The sequence below is a fragment of the Theropithecus gelada genome, chromosome 10 (assembly GCF_003255815.1).
Source record: "Theropithecus gelada isolate Dixy chromosome 10, Tgel_1.0, whole genome shotgun sequence".
In the NCBI taxonomy this organism is placed as follows: Eukaryota; Metazoa; Chordata; class Mammalia; order Primates; family Cercopithecidae; genus Theropithecus; species Theropithecus gelada.
In genome coordinates this window covers 10,485,894-10,504,984 of record NC_037678.1, presented here as the reverse complement: position 1 = coordinate 10,504,984, position 19,091 = coordinate 10,485,894, and the positions used below count along the sequence as shown (strand labels likewise).

Sequence of the window (19,091 nt, the reverse complement as noted above, 5' to 3'; positions counted from 1 at the left end):
ACCGTCTTCAAGTTCCTGAAATGTTATGTTCTTCCCTACCCAAGGTCCCTTCCTTGAGCATGCTGTTCCCACAGCTGGAAGCCCCCAGGCCCAACCTTAGTTGATGCCTCTTCAATCCTGAGCTCAGTGTGTGTGTCACTTCTTTAATGACTTCCTAATCACCCCGCCCCACATTAGAAGATATCAATTGTATAATTATTTAATTTGTATATTCTATTTCCCCTTCTGGAAAATAGCTACATGAATAAAAATACTCTTTTATTCACATTTGTGTCACTAGCATCTAGCACTACTATGTTGCACATAGTAGATCCTCAATAAATATTTTTTCAAATGAAGTTAAGAAAGAAAGAATTTAAAATGGAATTCTAAAATACCTCATTGTAGGCAAAGCTCGGTGGCTCATGCATGTAATGCCAGCACTTTGGGAGTCCTAGGCAGGCAGGTCACTTGAGTCCAGGAGTTCGAGACCAGCCTGGGTGATGCGGTGAAACCCATCTCTACAAAAAAACAAAAACAAAAACAACAACAACAACAACAAAAAAAACCAATTAGCTGGTTGTGGTAGTGCGCACCAGTAGTCCCAGCTACTTGGGAGGCTGATACAGGACGATTGCTTAAGCCTGGGAGGCAGAGGTTGCAGTGAGCTGAGATTGCACCATTGAGCTCCAGCCTGGGTGACAGAACAAGATTCCGTCTCCAAAAAAAGAAAAGAAATATGCTTGGGCTTGACATGATGACACTCTCACTAAACATTTGAATGCATAGACATGCTGAATGCTGTGCTAGGAGCTTGGAATACAGAGGTGGGGTGAAAGGAGATCTTTGTTCCCAAGGAATGCACAGCCAGGTGGGTGAGACAGATGTGGACACAGATGAGTGCCATTTAGTGTAATAAGTGCTGTGATAGACAGTACAAGGGGTGCAGCGGGGATGAAAAGGAGGGTCATCAACACGATGGAGAGGTTGAGAAAGCCTTCCCAGGGAAGGTGACACTTGCACTAAGTTGTGGAGGTAAAGGCCATTTCAGGCAGAGAGAACAGCCTGTGCAGAGGCATGAGGGAATGTTTTTAGTGTGTGGAGAAGATGACCCGCACAGAGGTATGCTTTACAAGGCTGGCACTAGGGTACAGGGTTAACAGCTGACTTACAGTTGAACCGTGATGTGTCAGACTCAGCCTCTTACACTCCACTGCAGTTTAGGACGGGAAATGACCTTAGAATAATGATCTGACCCTGTATATTAGGATTCGTAAAGGCATAGAGTACCATTCAGAGAAGATAATCATAAACCACGATGGCGCTTGTCACTTCTAGTTAATATACTTGCTTCAGTGGTGTACCTGCAACCATGCAAATGATGTTAGGTGGAATTAGAAAGTGGTGACTCATTTAAGCTTATCTGTAGGAGCAGAGAGTAAAGGAAGTGACTTCTAGATCACCTGAGGTGAGTGCTGATACCATCTCAAATGGGTCAGACTCTGAACCAGTGAAAGGGAGGAAATCAGAAAAGAGGACTACCGCTAAGGGCCTCTGGTGTATGTTCTGGGAAAGACAGTTCCTACAGCTTGAAGGTCTTTACATATCTCCAAGTGGTTCAGTGAGCTAACATTAATTTAATTCTCAACCATATTTGAAGAAAGGGAGATTAATTGGATGGAAATGTGCCCATATTCCTTTATTTACTCCTCTTTGTTTTCAATGTCTCTTTCCTTTTCTGTCTACTTCCTTTTTTTTTTTTTTTTTGAGACGGAGTCTTGCTCTGTCGCCCAGGCTGGAGTGCAGTGGCCGGATCTCAGCTCACTGCAAGCTCCGCCTCCCGGGTTCACGCCGTTCTCCTGCCTCAGCCTCCGGAGTAGCTGGGACTACAGGCGCCCGCCACCGCGCCTGGCTAATTTTTTCTATTTTTAGTAGAGACGGGGTTTCACCGTGGTCTCGATCTCCTGACCTTGTGATCCGCCCGCCTCGGCCTCCCAAAGTGCTGGGATTACAGGCGTGAGCCACCGCGCCCGGCCCCTTTTCTGTCTACTTCTATCTATTTTTCTCTCCCTGTCACTCTTAAGTAGTGCCTCCTTTCCCCATCCACCCCATCTCTAGCCATCTTCCATTCTGTTACTGCTAAGTTGCTTTCAGTTGCAGGATATCCGTACCTTGTTGGCTAAACTAATTGTTTCTCAGCTTTGCATATTCAGAGCTTGATATTTTTCAGAATAGGAAGAAGTGATTATGCTGTGGTAGTGCTGTGCTGATTACACTCACAAGATGTTAATTGATTTATCGTAATGCCAATTTCTACAAGTTAGGTGTACATATTTGACCTACATAACAAAGGACTCAGGAGCTAAGTGATGATAGGGGGAATGGTAGTAATGAGTGCAGTTTAGTTCAAGATGTTTGGAAGAGAAAGGATGGAGAAAAATTGATGTAGGACGAGGTTGAGAAGGCAACAACACCTTTAAGTAAGATAGAAAATCAGGCTGGGTGCAGTGGCTCATGCCTGTAATCCCAGCACTTTGGGAAGACAGAGTAAGAGGATCACTTGAGGCCAGGAGTTCGAGACCAGCTTGAGCAACATAGTGAGACCCCATCTCTACAAAAAATGTTTTAAACATTAACTGAGCATGATGGCACATGCCTGTAGTCCTAGCTACTCAAGAGGCTGAGGCAGGAGGATTGCATGAGCCCAGGAGTTGGATGCTGCAGTGAGCCAGGATTGCATCACTGTACTCCAGCCTGAGAGAGAGAGTGATACCCTGTCTCAAAAAAAAGAGAAAAATCTATAATCTATTAAAAGATATACAAGAAGGACCCAAGGAAGAAAGAAAAATGGAAGCTGCTTGAATGGAGATCGTAGCAGATTTGATGGGACAAGGCCACCAGATTTCTCCCATGGGCACAGGTAGGCTATACTCATTGGAAGTTCCTCATAGTATCTCAACAGAGTAAGAAGAAGTCATGGGTTCTCATCTTGGATACCTTGAGCTCAAAATGAGCTTATGCTACTTTGTTTTGTCATGGCACCCACTAGGATGTTTTGCACATAGTAGGTGTAAACAGTAGAGATAAAGTCACAGGATTGAAAGGTAATACTGATGAACCTTTAAACTTGTTACCAGGTAATACTCTCTGTGGTTTATGACAAGTGAACATGTTTACTAATCCTCTTATCTTGTAAATAGTACAGTTACATTGAATTATTTTCCTAAAGGAGGCGTTGATTTATTAAATATGTACATTTAAAACATGCCTTTTTTTTTTTTTTTTTAAAGACCAAGTTTTGCCCTTGTTGCCCAGGCTGGAGTGCAATGGCGCGATCTCGGCTTACCGCAACCTCTGCCTCCCGGGTTCGAGCGATTCTCCTGCCTCAGCCTCCCGAGTAGCTGGGACTACAGGCACGCACTACTACGCCCAGCTAGTTTTGTATTTTTAGTAGAGACGGGGTTTCTCCATGTTGGTCAGGCTGGGCTCGAACTCCCGACCTCAGGTGATCCGCAGCCTCCCAAAGTGCTGGGATGACAGGTGTGAGCCACCGCGCCCGGCCCAGAATTTTTATAATGCTGTTCTGGCATGTCTTTATTTAAAAATATATGTATCTATCCTCAAGCCTCAAAAACTGGAAGTGGACCAGGCTTTCTAACCTGGAGACCCCCTGGTCAGCATATCAAGAGAAATGTCTTGGGTACTTGCTGGGTACAAGATTCTGATGTGGAGGAAGGCAATCCAAAGTAAAAGATGAAACCGCTACTCTCTGAGGAGCTAAATGTCTTCCTCCTGTGAAAATCCTGCTAATGGTGTCTCATGCTCAGTAACATCCTTTTCCTGAGGAAGATTTTACTCAGATGTTATCTCTATGGACCTTCTAAATAAAGACTCTCTCCTGTTAGATGTACCATGGACAACAGGTTTGAAATTAATCTTTCACCATCTACTCTTCGGTCAATTTTATAAAGCTTCTTTTTGCTGTACAAGTTTTATATTTTTACACCAATATGTTTAAAATTTACATTGTTTTATCTTGCAGTTTGGCTCTATTGCCTTAAACAAAAGGCCACAATACTTACTGATTCCAGCTTAAACCATGCAGGTGGGTCTGCGGACTGCTCTAGAAAGAGGAGATGTTTTTATGCCCCACACCCCAGTATGGAGCCGAAAGGCTCAGAGGGGAAAATACTACTTTTAAAACACCAGAACACAAAAACAAAACATAAATGGTAAAAAAGGCTCTTGGTAGAAATCACAGAGACAAGAAGAATGAATGAAGATGTAAAAGACATCACATTTCAAGCCAGTAAGGGATGGTTTGAAAACTTTAAAAAGGGGGCCCTCTACCTGTCCCCCAAAACTCATGACTCGGCTACAGCACGTAGTGGTGCCAGCCTGCACTTCCTGAACTGGCCAGAGCCGGGACCCAACCAATGCAGCACATTGGCTTTGGAAGCAGACGGTCTCTAGACTGACCGACTGTACTGAAAAATGGGTATTTAATGTCATTTTCTCTTGTTTTCCTTTAACCTCCTATTTTTCAGACTTTGGGCTTATCAAAATTCAGGGTGCTTTTCAGAAAGGTAACTGGAGGCTGGAGAGGGGCCCCTGCTTCACCTCCCTCTGGAGAGGTGTGGGTCCCCTGTCGCTGGTAACCCACCTGCCCAGTACTTGAATCTTGAAATCTGACACATTGAATCTGGAAACATTGCCATATCCTTTAGCTTTTCTTTTCTCTGTAGCTTTGGACTTTGACCTTCTCATTTTTATGTTCATGCCACCATCCTGAATCTAAATCATCCTTGGTCTACTTCTGGGTTATTTAAATAGCTCTCTAATCAGTTGTCCTGTTTCTAGTTTCTCCCCAGAAAACATTTCCTACGTACTATTTTCTTTTCTTTTCTTTTCTTCAGCAACCTGTCCTTACTCTGTGAAATCCAAACACCTTTGTTGGAGCCAAGTTCGTTTACTGCTCCCATTTATCAACTGTCATTTCTTTCTTTTGAATCTGTGCCTTCTGTACAATCTTTTCTCCAATTTTTTCATATTATTTTCTCTCTTTTTGTCCCCGTGCTCTATAAAGGTTTGACTTATGTAAAATATTCTCCCTGCTTCTGGCTACCAATTCATTGTCCCCCTTACTCTCAAAAAGCCTTCGCGAAACGTTTTCTTCCTGAAAGCCTTTCTTAAGTAACGCCCCCTTCATTTGGATATAGTTTATTCTTACTGATATGATTGTGATGATAATGAATTAAGTAGACTTTGCTAATTGCATTCACTAGTTCTAATGGCATTTTTATAGATTTTGGTGTTGTTTTAAACAAATATATCATTTACAAAGAAAGACAATTTTACTCTCTAGTCTTTGAGTTCTAATTCATACCTAAAATGTCCTGGCTAGTACTTCGTGTACCATGCTGAACAGAAGTGGTGTAAGTGGGCATTCTTGCTTTTCTCCTGCATCTTAGGGAGAAAGCATTTAGTCTTGTATCACTCAGTGTGGTGTGATCTGTGCTTTTTCATAGTCGCACTTTATCAGGTTCCAGAATTTATCTTTTAATCCTAGTTTACTAAGAGTTTTTAATCAGGAATGGAGATTAAGTTTATTGGATGTGCTTTTTAAAATATATTAAAATATGTTTTTTTCTTTTTTAGTCTGTTAACATGGTGAATTATTTTGACTGACTTTTGAACATTAAACAACCCTGGATTCCTGGGATAAGCCCTATTGGTCGTGACAGAGTAGTATCTTTTTTTTTTTTTCCGAGACGGAGTCTCGCCCTGTCGCCAGGCTGGAGTGCAGTGGCGCAGTCTTGGCTCACTGCAACCTCCGCCTCCCAGGTTCAAGCGATTCTCCTGCCTCAGCCTCCTGAGTAGCTGGTACTACAGGTGCATACCACCATGCCCAGCTAATATTTGTATATTTAGTAGAGACGGGGTTTCACTATGTTGGCCAGGCTGGTCTCGAACTTCGCCTGCCTGGGCCTCCCAAAGTGCTGGGATTACAGGTGTGAGCCACTGTGCCCGACCAGCATTTGCCTTTTTTTTTTTTTTTTTTTTAAACAAAAAAAAGTTTAACATAAAAAATGCACATGACTTTTTTTTTTTTTTTGGACACAAAGTCTCACTCTGTTGCCCAGGCTAAAGTTCAGTGGCATAATCTTCACTCACTGCAACCTTCACTTCCTGAGTTCAGGTGTGTGCCACCACACTCGGCTAATTTTTGTAAGTGTATTAGCGACAGGGTTTCGCCATGTTGACCCACCTTAGTCTCCCAAAGTGCTGGGATTACGGGCGTGAGCCACCATGCCCAGCCAACCCATGGATTATTTAGAAGTGTTGTTTGATTTCCAAATACTCGGAGGTTTCTATACATCTTTCTGTTATTGATTTCTACTTTAATTTTATTGTACCAAAGAATACACTTTGTGTTTCTGGGGTCCCCAAGACTATCCCTAGGTTCACTGATTAATTAGGAGAACTCACAGGGCCCAGCATATAGTCATACTTATGACTAAGATTTATTTCAGTGAAAAAATACAGTGCAAAATTACAAGGGAAAAAGTGCTGGTAGGTGCCCAGGTGCAAGCTTCCAAGAGTCTTTTCCCAGTAGAACATACAGAATACACTTAATTCTCCCAGGAACAAGTTGTAACAATATGTGTGAAGTGTTGTCTACTAGGAAAGCTTGCCTGAGCCTAGGAATCCAGGCTTTTTATCAGGAATTAGTTATGTAGGTACCCTCTACCTAGCACGTACCAAAATTTCAGGTTCCCAGTAGGAAAATAGGTGTTCTTCATAAACCGCATGGTATGTAGAGTTTAGACACGGTAAAGCACCCTTATCAATTAGAGAATGGTGGAAACATTCCTGAAATTTAGGTTCCCAGTTGCCACCCAAGAGCCAGCCTTTTCGCAAGCAGACTTTTCCAAGGATAGTAGCCTCCAGTTATGCTGTTTGAATTCTTTTTGGTACTCCTTTAAAATGTATTGAGATGTGCTTTATGGTACAGAATATGGTCTGTCTAGGTAAATATTATTTGTGCATTCATTTGAAAGGAATGTATGTCTGCTGTTGTTGGATTTATTTTATTATTATTATTTGAGACGGAATTTTGCTCTTGTTGCTCAGGCTGCAGTGCAATGGCGCGATCTTGGCTTACTGCAATCTCCGTCTTCCAGGTTCAAGTGATTCTCCAGCCTCAGCCTCCCGAGTAGCTGGGATTACAGGCATGTGCCACCACGCCCACCTAATTCTTTTGTTTGTTTTTTGTATTTTTAGTAGAGACGGGGTTTCACCATGTTGGCCAGGCTGGTCTCGAACTTCTGCCCTCAGGTGATCCACCTGCCTCGGCCTCCTGAAGTGCTCGGATTGCAGGTGTGAGCCACTGTGCCTGGCCTGGATTTAATGTTTTATAAATGTCAGTTAGGTCAAGTTGGTTGGTAGTGTTGTTCAAGTTTTCTATATCTTCACTAGTTTGCTGTCTACTTGCTCTATCAATTATTGAGGAAGGGTGTTGAGATTTCCGACTGCAATTATGGACCTGTCCATTTCTCCTTACAGTTCTATGTTTTTACTTCATGTATTTTGTTATTAGGTGCATAAATATTTAGAACAATAATGACCTCTTGATGGATTAAACTCTCTGGCCTTATTAAATGAAACTATTTCTGGTAACATTTTTTGCATTGGAATTTACTTTTTCTGATATTACTATAGCTACTTCAGCTTTATTTTAATTAACGTTAGCCTAGTATATTTTTTTCCCATTTTAAAATTTGTTTGTTTTTAAAGTAGCCTTGTAGGCAGCATATAATTGGGTCTTGCTTTTGCAGTGGCGAGATTTCAGCTCACTGCAACCTCTGCCTCCTGGGTTCAAGCGATTTCCCTGCCTCGGCCTCCTGAGAAGCTGGGATTATAGGTGTCTGCCACCATGCCTGGCTGATTTTTGTGTTTTTAGTAGAGACGGGGTTTCACCATGTTGGTCAGGCTGGTCTCGAACTCCTGACCTCAGGTGGTCTGCCCACTTCAGCCTCCCAAAGTGCTGGGATTACAGGCGTGAGCCACCACACTTGGCCTGAGTCTTGCTTTTTAAAAATAATTTGATTTTACAATTTTTGTTCAGATCATTGCCATTTAATGTGATACTGATACAGTGTGGCTTAAACTTACTGTCTTGCTATTTGTTTTCTATTAGTTCCATATATTCTTTATTTTTCTTTTTCTGCCTTTTCCCTAAGTATTTTTAAATTTCATTTTATCTTCTTTTTTGGTTAATTAGCTGTATTTCTTTGTGTGTTATTTTCGTGATTTATAATATGCATCTTTTAGATACCACAGTCTATCTTCAAATGGTATAGTATCACTTTCTTTATAAGAACTTTACAATTAGGCCGGGCACGATGGCTCACGCCTGTAATCCCAGCACTTTGGGAGGCCGAGGTGGGTGGATCATCTGAGTTCAGGAGTTCGAGACCAGCCTAGCTAACATGGTGAAACCCTGTCTCTACTAACAATACAAAAATTAACCGGGCATGGTGGCAGGTGCCTGTAATCCAAGCTACTCGGGAGGCTGAGGCACGAGAATCGCTTGAACCTGGGAGGTGGTGCTTGCAGTGACCCGAGATTGAGCCATTGCGCTCCAGCCTGGGCAATACAGCAAGACTCTGTCTCAAAAATAAAAAGAAAACTTTACAGCTGTATTTCAAAAGAAAATTTTACAGCTGTCTCTATTTCACCCCTCCCAGGTTTTGTATTATTGTTATGCATTTTACTTATACATATGTTACAAATCTCACAGTATGTTATTATTTTTTTACTTTATTTATTTATTTTTTGAGATAGAGTCTCACTCTGTCACCAGGCGAGAGTGCAGTGGCATGATCTCGGCTCACTGCAACCTCTGCCTTCTGGGTTCAGGCAATTCTCCTGCCTTAGCCTTCTGAGTAGCTGGGATTACAGACATCCACCACCATGCCCAGCCGCCCAGCTGATTTTTGTATTTTTACTTGAGACAGGTTTTCACCATGTTGGCCAGGCTGGTCTCAAACTCCTGACCTCAAGTGATCTGCCCACCTCGGCCCCCCAAAGTCCTGGGATTACAGGTGTGAACCCCCGCCCCCGCCCATATATTATTATTTTTGTTTTAAATTAACCATTTGAGGAACGATCAGACTATTTTCAAAAAGGGCTGCACCATTTTACATTCCTACCAGCAGCGTATGAGGGTTCCAGTCTCTCCAGATCCTTTTCACTGTCTGCCACTTTTATTGTCAGCTATCCTACTGGGTAGGAAATGGTATTTTCATTTGCGTTTGCCTGAAGGCTAATGATTTTGAGCATGTTTCCGTGCACTCATTGGCTATTTCTATATCATTGTTGGAGAAATATCTATTCAGATCCTTTGCCCATTTTTAAATTGGGTTACTTGTCTTATTGTTCAATGATAATATTTCTTTATATATCTAGATGTAAATCCCTTTTAAGACACATGTTTTGTGAAATTTTCTCCCAATCTGCAGGTTGTCTTTTCACTTTCTTGATAGTGTGCTTTGATGCACTAAACTTTTAATTGTGATAAAGTTCTTTTTATCTTTTGCTATTTGTGCTTTTGGCATATCTATGTAGACTTTGCTTAATCTAAGGTCACAGTGATCTACTTCTGTATTTTCTTCTAAGATTGTTATAGTTTTAACTCTTAGATTTACATCTCTGATCCATTTTGAGTAAATTTTTGTGTATGGTGTAGGGGAGGAGTCCAACTTCATTCTTTTGCATGGGGATATATTTTCCAGCCCCATTTGTTGAAAAGACTATTCTTTTAATTCATTTGATTACCTTGGCAACTTTCTTGTGAAACTGGCTGTAATTGAGGGTGTATTTCTAGATTCTCAATTCTGTTCCATTGATCTATATGTCTGTATGCTATTACCACAATACACTGATTATCATAGTTTTGTATTACGTTTTGAGATTAGGGAGTTTGAGTCCTCCAACTTTATTCTTTTTCAAAATTATTTTGGCCCTTCTGGATCCCTTGAATTTCCACATGAATTTTAGGATCAGCTTGTCCATTTCTAGAAGGAAGTCAGTTGAGATTGTGATAGAAATTGTGCTGAACTTATAGATCAATCTGGCAAATATTGCCATTTAAACAAAATGTTGCTTTATGAACATTTGCTGCTTTTCCATTTATTTAGATCTTTAATTTATTTCAACCTGTTACAGTTTTCAATGTATAAGTTTTGCACTTCTTTTGTTAAATTTATTCCTAAGAGTTTATTCTTTTTGATGTTGTTTTTTTTTTTTTTTCTTTCTTGTTTTTGTTTTTTGTTTTTGAGACAGGGTCTCACTCTGTCACCCAGGCTGGAGTGCAGTGGCACAATCACAGCTCACTGCAGCCTTGACCTCCCGGGCCCCAGTGATCTTCCTACTTCAACCTCCTGAGTAGCCGGGACCAGAGGTGCACGCCACCATGCCTGCCTAATTTTTTAATTTTTTGTAGAGATAGGGTTTTGCTATGTTGCCTAGGCTGGTCTCGCACTCCTGGGTTCAAGTGATCCTCCCGCCTCAGCCTCCCAAAGCGCTGGGATTACAGTCATGAGCCACCGCACCCAGCCCAATGTTAGTTTACATATAATTGTTTTTGCAATTTTATTTTTGGTTTGTTCACTGCTAATGGTAGAAATACAATGGATTTTAATACATTAATCTTGTATCCTGCAAACTTGATGAATTCATTTATTAGTTGTGATAGTTTTTCATTGTATTGCTTAGGATTTTCTTTATACAGGATTATGTCATCTGCAAATAGTGATAGTTTGAATTCTTCCTTTTAGGTCTAGATGCTCTTTGTTTCATTTTCTGCCTAACTGCCCTCCAGTACAATGTTGGCCGAAACATTGTACTGAATATACAATGTACTGGATAAATAATGGCAAGCCTGGATATTTACCTTGTTTTTGGTCTCAGGGGGACCACTATGATCTTCAGTCATTTGCCACTAAGTATGATGTTAGCTGATTTTTTTTTTTTTTTTTAAGATGGCCTTTATCAGGTTAAGGAAGTTCCTTTTTACTCCTAGTTTTCTGTGCATTTTTATCATGAAAGGGTATTGAATTTTGTTAAATGCTTTTGCTGCTTGTATTGAGATGATCATGTAGTTTTTGTCATTTATTCTACTGATGTAGTATATTACATTGATTTTTGTGTATTAAACTAACTTTGCATTCCTGGGATAAATCCCACATGGTCGTGGTTTATAATCCTTTCTTTTTTTTGGGGGGGGGGGACAGGGTCTCATTCTGTCGCCAGGTGGGAGTGCAGTGGCACAATCTCGGCTCACTGCAACCTCCGGCTCCTGGGTTCAAGCAGTTCTCCTGCCTCTACCTCCCAAGTTCCTGGGATTATAGGCATGTGCCACCACACCTGACTACTTTTTAGTAGAGACGGGGTTTCACCATGTTGGCCAGGCTGGTCTTGAACTCCTGACCTCAGGTGATCTGCCCACCTCGGCCTTCCAAAGTGCTGGGATTATAGGTGTGAGCCCCTGTGCCTAACCCATAATCCTTTTTTATAGATTGCTATATTTGACTTGCTGGCATATTTTGTTAAGGATTTTCACATCTGTGTTCATAAGAGGTATTGGTCTATAGTATTGTTTTTGTATGCATGTGTTTTTTCTTGTGGTGTCTTTTTCTAGTCAGGGTAATACTGGTCTCAGAATGAATTGGGAAGTGTTCCCTTTGTTTTTGGTGGGTGGGGGTGGAGGGAGGGTTTGTAAATAATTGATACTTTTTCTTTAAGTATTTGACAGAATTCCCCAGTGAGCTCTGTTGCATAGGCTGGAGTGGATCTTAGCCCACTGTAACCTTGAATTCCTAGGCTCAAGTGGTCATCCTGCCTCAGCCTTCGGAGTAGCTAAGACTACAGGCCTGTACCACCACACCCAGCTAATTATTTTGTTTTTGTAGAGGTGGGGTTTTGCTATTTGGCCTAGGCTGGCCTTGAACTCCTGGCCTCAAGCAGCCCTCCCACCTTGTCCTCCCAAATGGTTAGAACTACAGCCACGAGGTACCTCTCCTGGCACTGGGCTTTGCTTTATAGGAATTTTTTTTTTTAATTATGCATTTAGCGTATTATAGGCCTGTTTAGATTTTCTGTTTCTTATAAAGTCAGTTTTGGTAGTTTGCGTCTTTCTAGGAATTTGTTTCATCTAGGTTTTCTAATTTGTTGGCATACAGTTCATGTCTGGTGATTTTTATTGGATGCTAAACATTGTAAGTTTTATATTATTGGATGGTTGATCTTTTTGTATCTCTGTAAATATTATTGAGCTTTGTTCTGGATCGACGCTGTTTGATCCATTTGGGTGTTGCTTTTAAGCTCTGTTAGATGGAAGCAGAACAGTACTTCGGAATAATGTTCTTCACTACTGAAGCAACTGAATCTTCTGAGTCTTCTACTTAGTGCCCCATGAATGATGGTTTTTACTCTGTCTGGTGAGATTAGGCACAATTCCTGGCCCCGTGTGAGTTCCAAGGATTGTTTCTTCTAATCGTTTTGGGTAGTTATTTCCCCAGCTTAGGGCAGTTTTCTCACATAAACGTGCTGTTTTTGAACTCGGCTGAATACTCAGAGGGTCTCCTACAGATCTCTGGAGTTCTTTCTCTGTGCAGCTCTTTTCTCTCTTAGCACTACTATACACTGAAAATTCTGATTCCTTGGCCTTTTCAGAATCTAGCTCCGGCTCCTTAAGTAAAGGTATTTCTCTGAGCTCCCCCTGGGTTTCTCTCCCTGCTCTGTGACTGGGAAACTTTCCCGAGGCAGCAAGCCCTGAAAAGTGTAGGCCGCCTTCTTGGTTTGCTGCGTCTCGGGGATCGCATCACTGTCCCATGCTGCCTGTGGCCAGTATCTTAAAAACTGTTTTCTATATTTCATCCAGTTTCTTAGTTGTTTCAGGTATGAGGATAAATCTTGTTCTCATTACTTCATCTTTTCTGGAAGCGGAAGTCTTGCCTTTTCTTAAAATATCTGAGGAATTCTTTAGGGGTTGCTTCCAGAGTATGAGATATTCTTTGGAATTTCCGTAGGGGGAAAATCTTCCTTCTTTCAGGATGGATTTGATTTTGAGGAGCAACCAGGAGTACGTTTGCAGGTCTGGATATGTGATTTCTCATCTGGGTAATACTGTTTGGGGTCCAAAATGAGCTCAGTGTAATAAGGCAGATTTCCTTGTGTGGTTTGTAAGCTAGTTTGGAAACAAAATAAGAGTTGCAAAGTATTTTCATTGGTAACCTGATTAAGATAAGGATAAAACTTCCTGGGGGTGTATATCTTGAAAAATAACTTTAGTTTGAATGTTTCTCTGTATTTGCTGGTGTATATTATTGTTTATATTTACAATTTGAACTGAAGTATTTAAGAAAGCTTGTTTTTATGTGATAGTCTTCCTCCAACTTGATTATAAACTTACTGATATTTGAATACTTTTGTACATTTCTCCTTACTACATTGCACTCTTAACTGTGGAAGCTTCTTTTCTTTTCTTTTCTTTTTTCTAATTTTTTTTTGAAACAGAGTTTCACTCTGTCACCAGGCTGGAGTGCAGTGGTATGATTTCATCTACTACAACTTCAACCTCCAAGGCTCAAGTGAACCTCCTACCTCACCTTCCTGAGTAGCTGGGACTACAGGCGCGTGCCACCATGCCCAGCTAATTTTTGTATTTTTTGTAGAGGTGGGGTTTTGCCATGTTGCCCAGGCTAGAATGTGGAGGCTTCTTAAATCATCATAATCAACTAATTAATTTCTGTGTAAGGAAACCAAGATCACCCTGTCAATAATACGTTGCATGATAAAAGTATGTAAAATTGGTTTTTGATACCTGTACAGTTTCTAATGCCTTCATAAGTTTAATTAAAAGCTATATATACTATGTTGAATTCCAGTAGCATGGGCACATGTCTGTATTTGTCTTATGCTGTGGGAATTATGCAAATGCCCTAGTTCAAAGAGATGCCTTGACTCTGGATATATTAGGGTTCTCTAGAGAGACAGAACCAACTGAATATATATTTATATAGATACATGAGAGAGGATTTAGTAGAATTGGCTTCTGTGATTATGGAGCCGAGAAGTCCCACAATAGGCCGTCTGCAAGTTGGAGAACCAGAGAAGCTGGTAGCATGGCTTAGCCCAAGTTGAGAGGCTCAAGAACCAAGGAAGCCAGTGGTGAACTTTCGGTCCACGGCTGAAGGCCTGAGAGCCCCAAGAGGCTACTGGTGCAAATCCCAGAGTCCAAAGGCTGAAGAACGTGGCGTTCTGATGTCCAAGGGCAGAAGGAGGAGGGAATCCCGTTCTGGAAGAGACAGAGAATGTACCCTTCTTCTACTGGGTTTTTCCATTCAGGCCCCCAGCCAATGGGATAGTGCCTGCCCACATTGAGGGCAGTAGTCCCTCTCACTCCCAGACTTACATGTTAGCCTCCTCTGGAAACACCCTCACAGACACACTCAGAAGCAATGCTTCACCAGCCATCTAGGGATCTGTCAACACAGTCAAGTTGATACCTGAAATTAACCATCACAGTGGATATGTTATGTCATTAACCAAAGAATGTCCATAGAACCCAGTAGATTGGAATATACACTCTGTCATATGCCGCCTTAATCACTGGGTCAAATTCTTCTTGGGTTGAAAGGAGTTAGGGGTTAAAATTCTTTTTCCATAGTCTTTGTTCTCCAGCACCCTAAGATCCTATTAACCTCTTCCCACCCCCAATTCGGAAAGATAAGGACTTTTTAAAAAAGTATTCTTATGGTTTGAATTCTTGGATTTTTAGCTTTCAGCTTTTATTTTCTTTAATTTCATCTTTTTAGTTAACTGTATAGCTTCACAGTTCCTTTACAGTGAATAGTGAGCCTTATAGTAGAGTGGGTACTCTTTCACTTATGTGGTTTGTTCTTTTTTTTTTTTTTGAGATGGAGTCTTACTCTGTTGCCCAGGCTGGAGTGCAGTGGCACGATCTCAGGTTGCTGCAACCTCCGCCTCCTGGATTCAGGTGATTCTCCTGCCTCAGCCTCCTGAGTAGCTGGGACTACAGGCGCATGCCACCACGCCTAGCTAATTTGTGTGTGTGTGTGTGTGTGTGTGTGTGTGTGTGTGTTTTCTTTTTTTTTTTTGAGATAGAGTCTTGCTTTGTTGCCCAGGCTGGAGTGCAGTGGCGCCATCTCAGCTCACTGCAAGCTCCGCCTCCCGGGTTCACGCCATTCTCCTGCCTCAGCCTCTGAGTAGCTGGGACTCCAGGCGCGCACCACCACGCCCAGCTAATTTTTTGTATTTTTAGTAGATGGGATTTCACCGTGTTAGCCAGATGGTCTTGATCTCCTGACCTCGTGATCTGCCCACCTTGGCGTCCCAAAGTGCTGAGATTACAGGCGTGAGCCACCGCGCCTGGCCAATTTTTGTGTTTTTAATAGAGACAGGATCTCACCATGTTGGCCAGGCTGGTCTCAAACTCCTAGCCTCAAGTAATCCTCCCGCCTTGGCCTCCTAAAGTGCTGGGATTACAGGCATGAGCCACCGCGCCTGGCCTCTCAGTTTGTTCTTTATCTGGATATTCTTGTTTAGTATCGTAGTAACTTTTTGTTGTCTTGTTTTCATTTTCTTTCGATTCTGTGTTTTGTTTAAGTAAAAGGAAGGTTACAACAAGAAAATCTTCTTTTATTTTTTATTTCTACAGATGAGGTCTCGCCGTGTTGCCGAGGCTGGTCTCAAACTCCTGGCCTCAAGTAGTCCTCGCCACCTCAGCCTCCTAAAATGCTGGGATTACAGAAATGAACCACTGCACCTCGCCAAATTTTTCTTTTAAATCCGTATATATGAGGTGGACTTTTTACCTTGAAATTTGCACTGAAATTTTTAATTTTTATTTTTAATTAATTTAGAATTCCATACATACTATTTTTATGGCCACATATTTTCATGGAGAGTAAAAACCACACTTTAGTAAACAATAGTGTAAAGGTAGCATTATCCTTTGTTTCCAGGACCTAGCCACAAATATACTACGAAAGTTTTTTGTTTTTTGTTTTTGAGACAGAATCTCGCTCTCTCACCCAGGCTGTAGTGCAGGTACAATCATGCCCCACTGCATGCAGCCTCAAATTCCTGGGCTTGAGCAAACCTCACACCTCAGCCTCCTGAGTGGTTGGGATCACAGGTGCACACTACCATGTCGACTGATTTAAAAAATTTTTTTTTTGTGGAGATGGGTCTCCCTATGTTGTCCGGGCTGATCTCAAACTCCTGGGCTCAAGGGATTCTCCTACCTCACCCTCCCAAAGTGCTGGGATTACAGGTATGAACTATTGCACCTGGCCTAAAAGTTGTTTTAAGGAATATTTTGTGTTATTTTTCAGTCTTTAGTTTCTTTGAGTGTAACTTGAGTTTTTTTTTTTTTTTTTTTTTTTGAGACAGAGTTTCACTCTTGTTGCCCCACCTGGAGTGCTATGGCACGATCTCAGCTCACTGCAACCTCCACTTCCTGGGTTCAAGCGATTCTCCAGCTTTAGCCTCCAGAGTATCTGGGATTACAGGCATGTGCTACCATGCCTGGCTAATTTTGTATTTTTAGTAGGGGTTTCTCCATGTTGGTCAGGCTGGTTGGTCTTGAACTCCCAACCTCAGGTGGTCCACCCACCTCAGCCTTCCAAAAGTGTGGGGATTATAGGCGTGAGCCATTGCACTTGGCCGAGAGCTTCTTTTAGACACAAATAATTAGGTGTTCTTTTCTACACCACACATTTATTAAAAGGGATTTTCACTTCTACTAGTTGTGAAATGAGATTCCTATTTGGCTCATGTGTTTCTGGCATGTTAATTGTGTTGTAGGAGGTGGGGAGTTGGGAGGATTGGTGTATATTAAAAGAAAAAAATGTTAACTAATTTTGTTTTATGTAGGTACAAGTGTTGTATTTATGTTTATTAAAGGGTTCATTCTGTGCCTGTTTTTTCGTATCTTCTAAAATACCCGTCATTGTAATTAATTATAGGTTCTTAGTTTTATGTCTTAGTTCTTGCTTTAATCTGGCTTTATAGGTTTTTTTTCTCTAAGAGAGACATTTGAGTTTTGCATGTTCTGTCTGCCTTTGTCATTTGTTCGTATAATAAAATCGATAAGTAACTGGGCTTAAAGTATATAATTTTCATTTCTTGTAGATGTTCTGTTTCTTGACTTATATTTGTGATTTAGTAACTTCTTGGATTTTGAGACTTTTTATTTGATTCGATTCTTTTAATGACTTACATTGGGATTTGTTAATTTTTAAAATTAATGTTATTCTTTGATACATTAGAAAATCTCCTGCTCTTTTTCTTTAAGCATAAAAAGAAAGGGTGAAGCTCACTGACAGAGGTCTGCTTTTTTAACTTTGTCTTCACTCCACTCTGATACCATCTGCTAAAGGCTGATTTCAGTGTTGCCTCCAGAAAGAAGTTAAAATAAGACTTAAAATATGTTGAAGTGGAATAAAATATTGTGACTAATAATACAGTTATATCTTTATAGATATTCAAAGTAGAATATTTTAATGGTGATAAGTTTGAGGAAAAGGATTAGTTCAAATTAATTTACAGGTATTTTTAGAAAAAAATGATATATTTCAGGGAGGTTGACAGGATCATTTTAATAAAAAACCATTTTTAGGTTCACAATTCCTTATCAGAAACTCTTAAGAGCCAGACGTGTTTTATAGGTCAGATTTTTTTTTGAAAACTAATAAGATGCACTTACCATATGTTATACAATGCACCTGCAGGGTCAGAGGCGGCACTTCAGAGTCAAATACATCAGTATTTCAGCAGCCAAAGCTATGACTAAAGTCTAAAGTGGGTAGACTATAAATAGTCTCATGTCAGTTCGGGTCAGACCTTGCCACCAATTAAATTCCCATCAGGTTTTGCCACCAATGAATTCCAGAAAAGTTTTGGTTTTCAGAAGTTTCTGGATTTTGGAATTGTGGGTAAGGGATTGTAGACTGTATTTACTTTTTTAGCTCTAAACGTTACTCTCCGAAAATGGAACCCACTTTCCTTTTTTTTTCTGCTACAGGATGTAAGATTAAATCTGTTCCTTCTCTATAGGCCAGTTAATGAAATTAGGACACCTCTTCACAAAGCTCGATACCTTAGGCAGTTGCCACTGTCCCCTGACACCTCCACTAGATACTTCCTACTCCTCGCTGGTTTTATGTGAAGGATCTCATAGTTCCCCTCTTCTCCACTGTCCTGTCGGAGATACCTCCTGGTAATAAATACTAAGTAAAAGAGATTTAAAATGTACAGTACTTCATGTAATATCCTGTCTCAAGTAGAAATGTTTCAGAAGGCGCAACTTGCTTTCTCCAGACTGACTTTTCCTATTACCAGTGAATGTGGAAGCCTAAAAAGTAACTTATACTTATGTACCATTTGGACTTTGGTGCTACCATAAAGGAATATATACTTACGATAACACCCAAGTCCGAATGGTATAGAAGTACAAAGGGAAAGCAGAAGCTTTCTTACGCCCTGCTGCACCCCTCACCCCTCCAGGTTCTGACCACAAGATTTGGACCCTTTTAAAACAATTTTTTTTCTTTAGTTCAGACATTCCAGGAGACAGTTTGGGGAATTCTGATTAGGCATTATAACCCCACTTGGATTGATTTTGTGTTCATTGTGTGTTAAATTATGGAGATGGCCTTTTCTGTGTCAGCTGGCAGTTATAGTTTTTATTTCTAGAGCGATTTGTTCAGATTGCATGGTTTTGAACTGTTAATGAAATACCTTTTTTTTTTTTTCTTTTTTTTTTGAGACAGGATCTTGCTCCATTGCCTGTGCTGGAGTACAGTGGTGCAGTCATAGCTCACTGTAACCCCAAACACCTAGGCTCAGTTTTCCCACCTCAGCCTTTCGGAAAGCTGAGACTACAGGCATACACCACGATGCCTGACTGATTTTTTAAAATCTTTTTGTAGAAACAGGGTCTCACTGTGTTGCCCAGACTGATCTTTTTTTTTTTTTTTTTTTTTTTTTTTTTTTTTTTTTTTTTTTTTTGTTTTTCTCTC

At 40.8% G+C, this 19,091-nt stretch overlaps 1 protein-coding gene across 3 annotated transcripts in view; it reads left to right on the top strand.

Moving 5' to 3' along the window:
* The window catches only part of TNRC6B (trinucleotide repeat containing 6B), a 302,194-nt gene that overhangs the window by 12,180 nt on the left and 270,923 nt on the right, over positions 1–19,091 (top strand). The window lies entirely within an intron of this gene.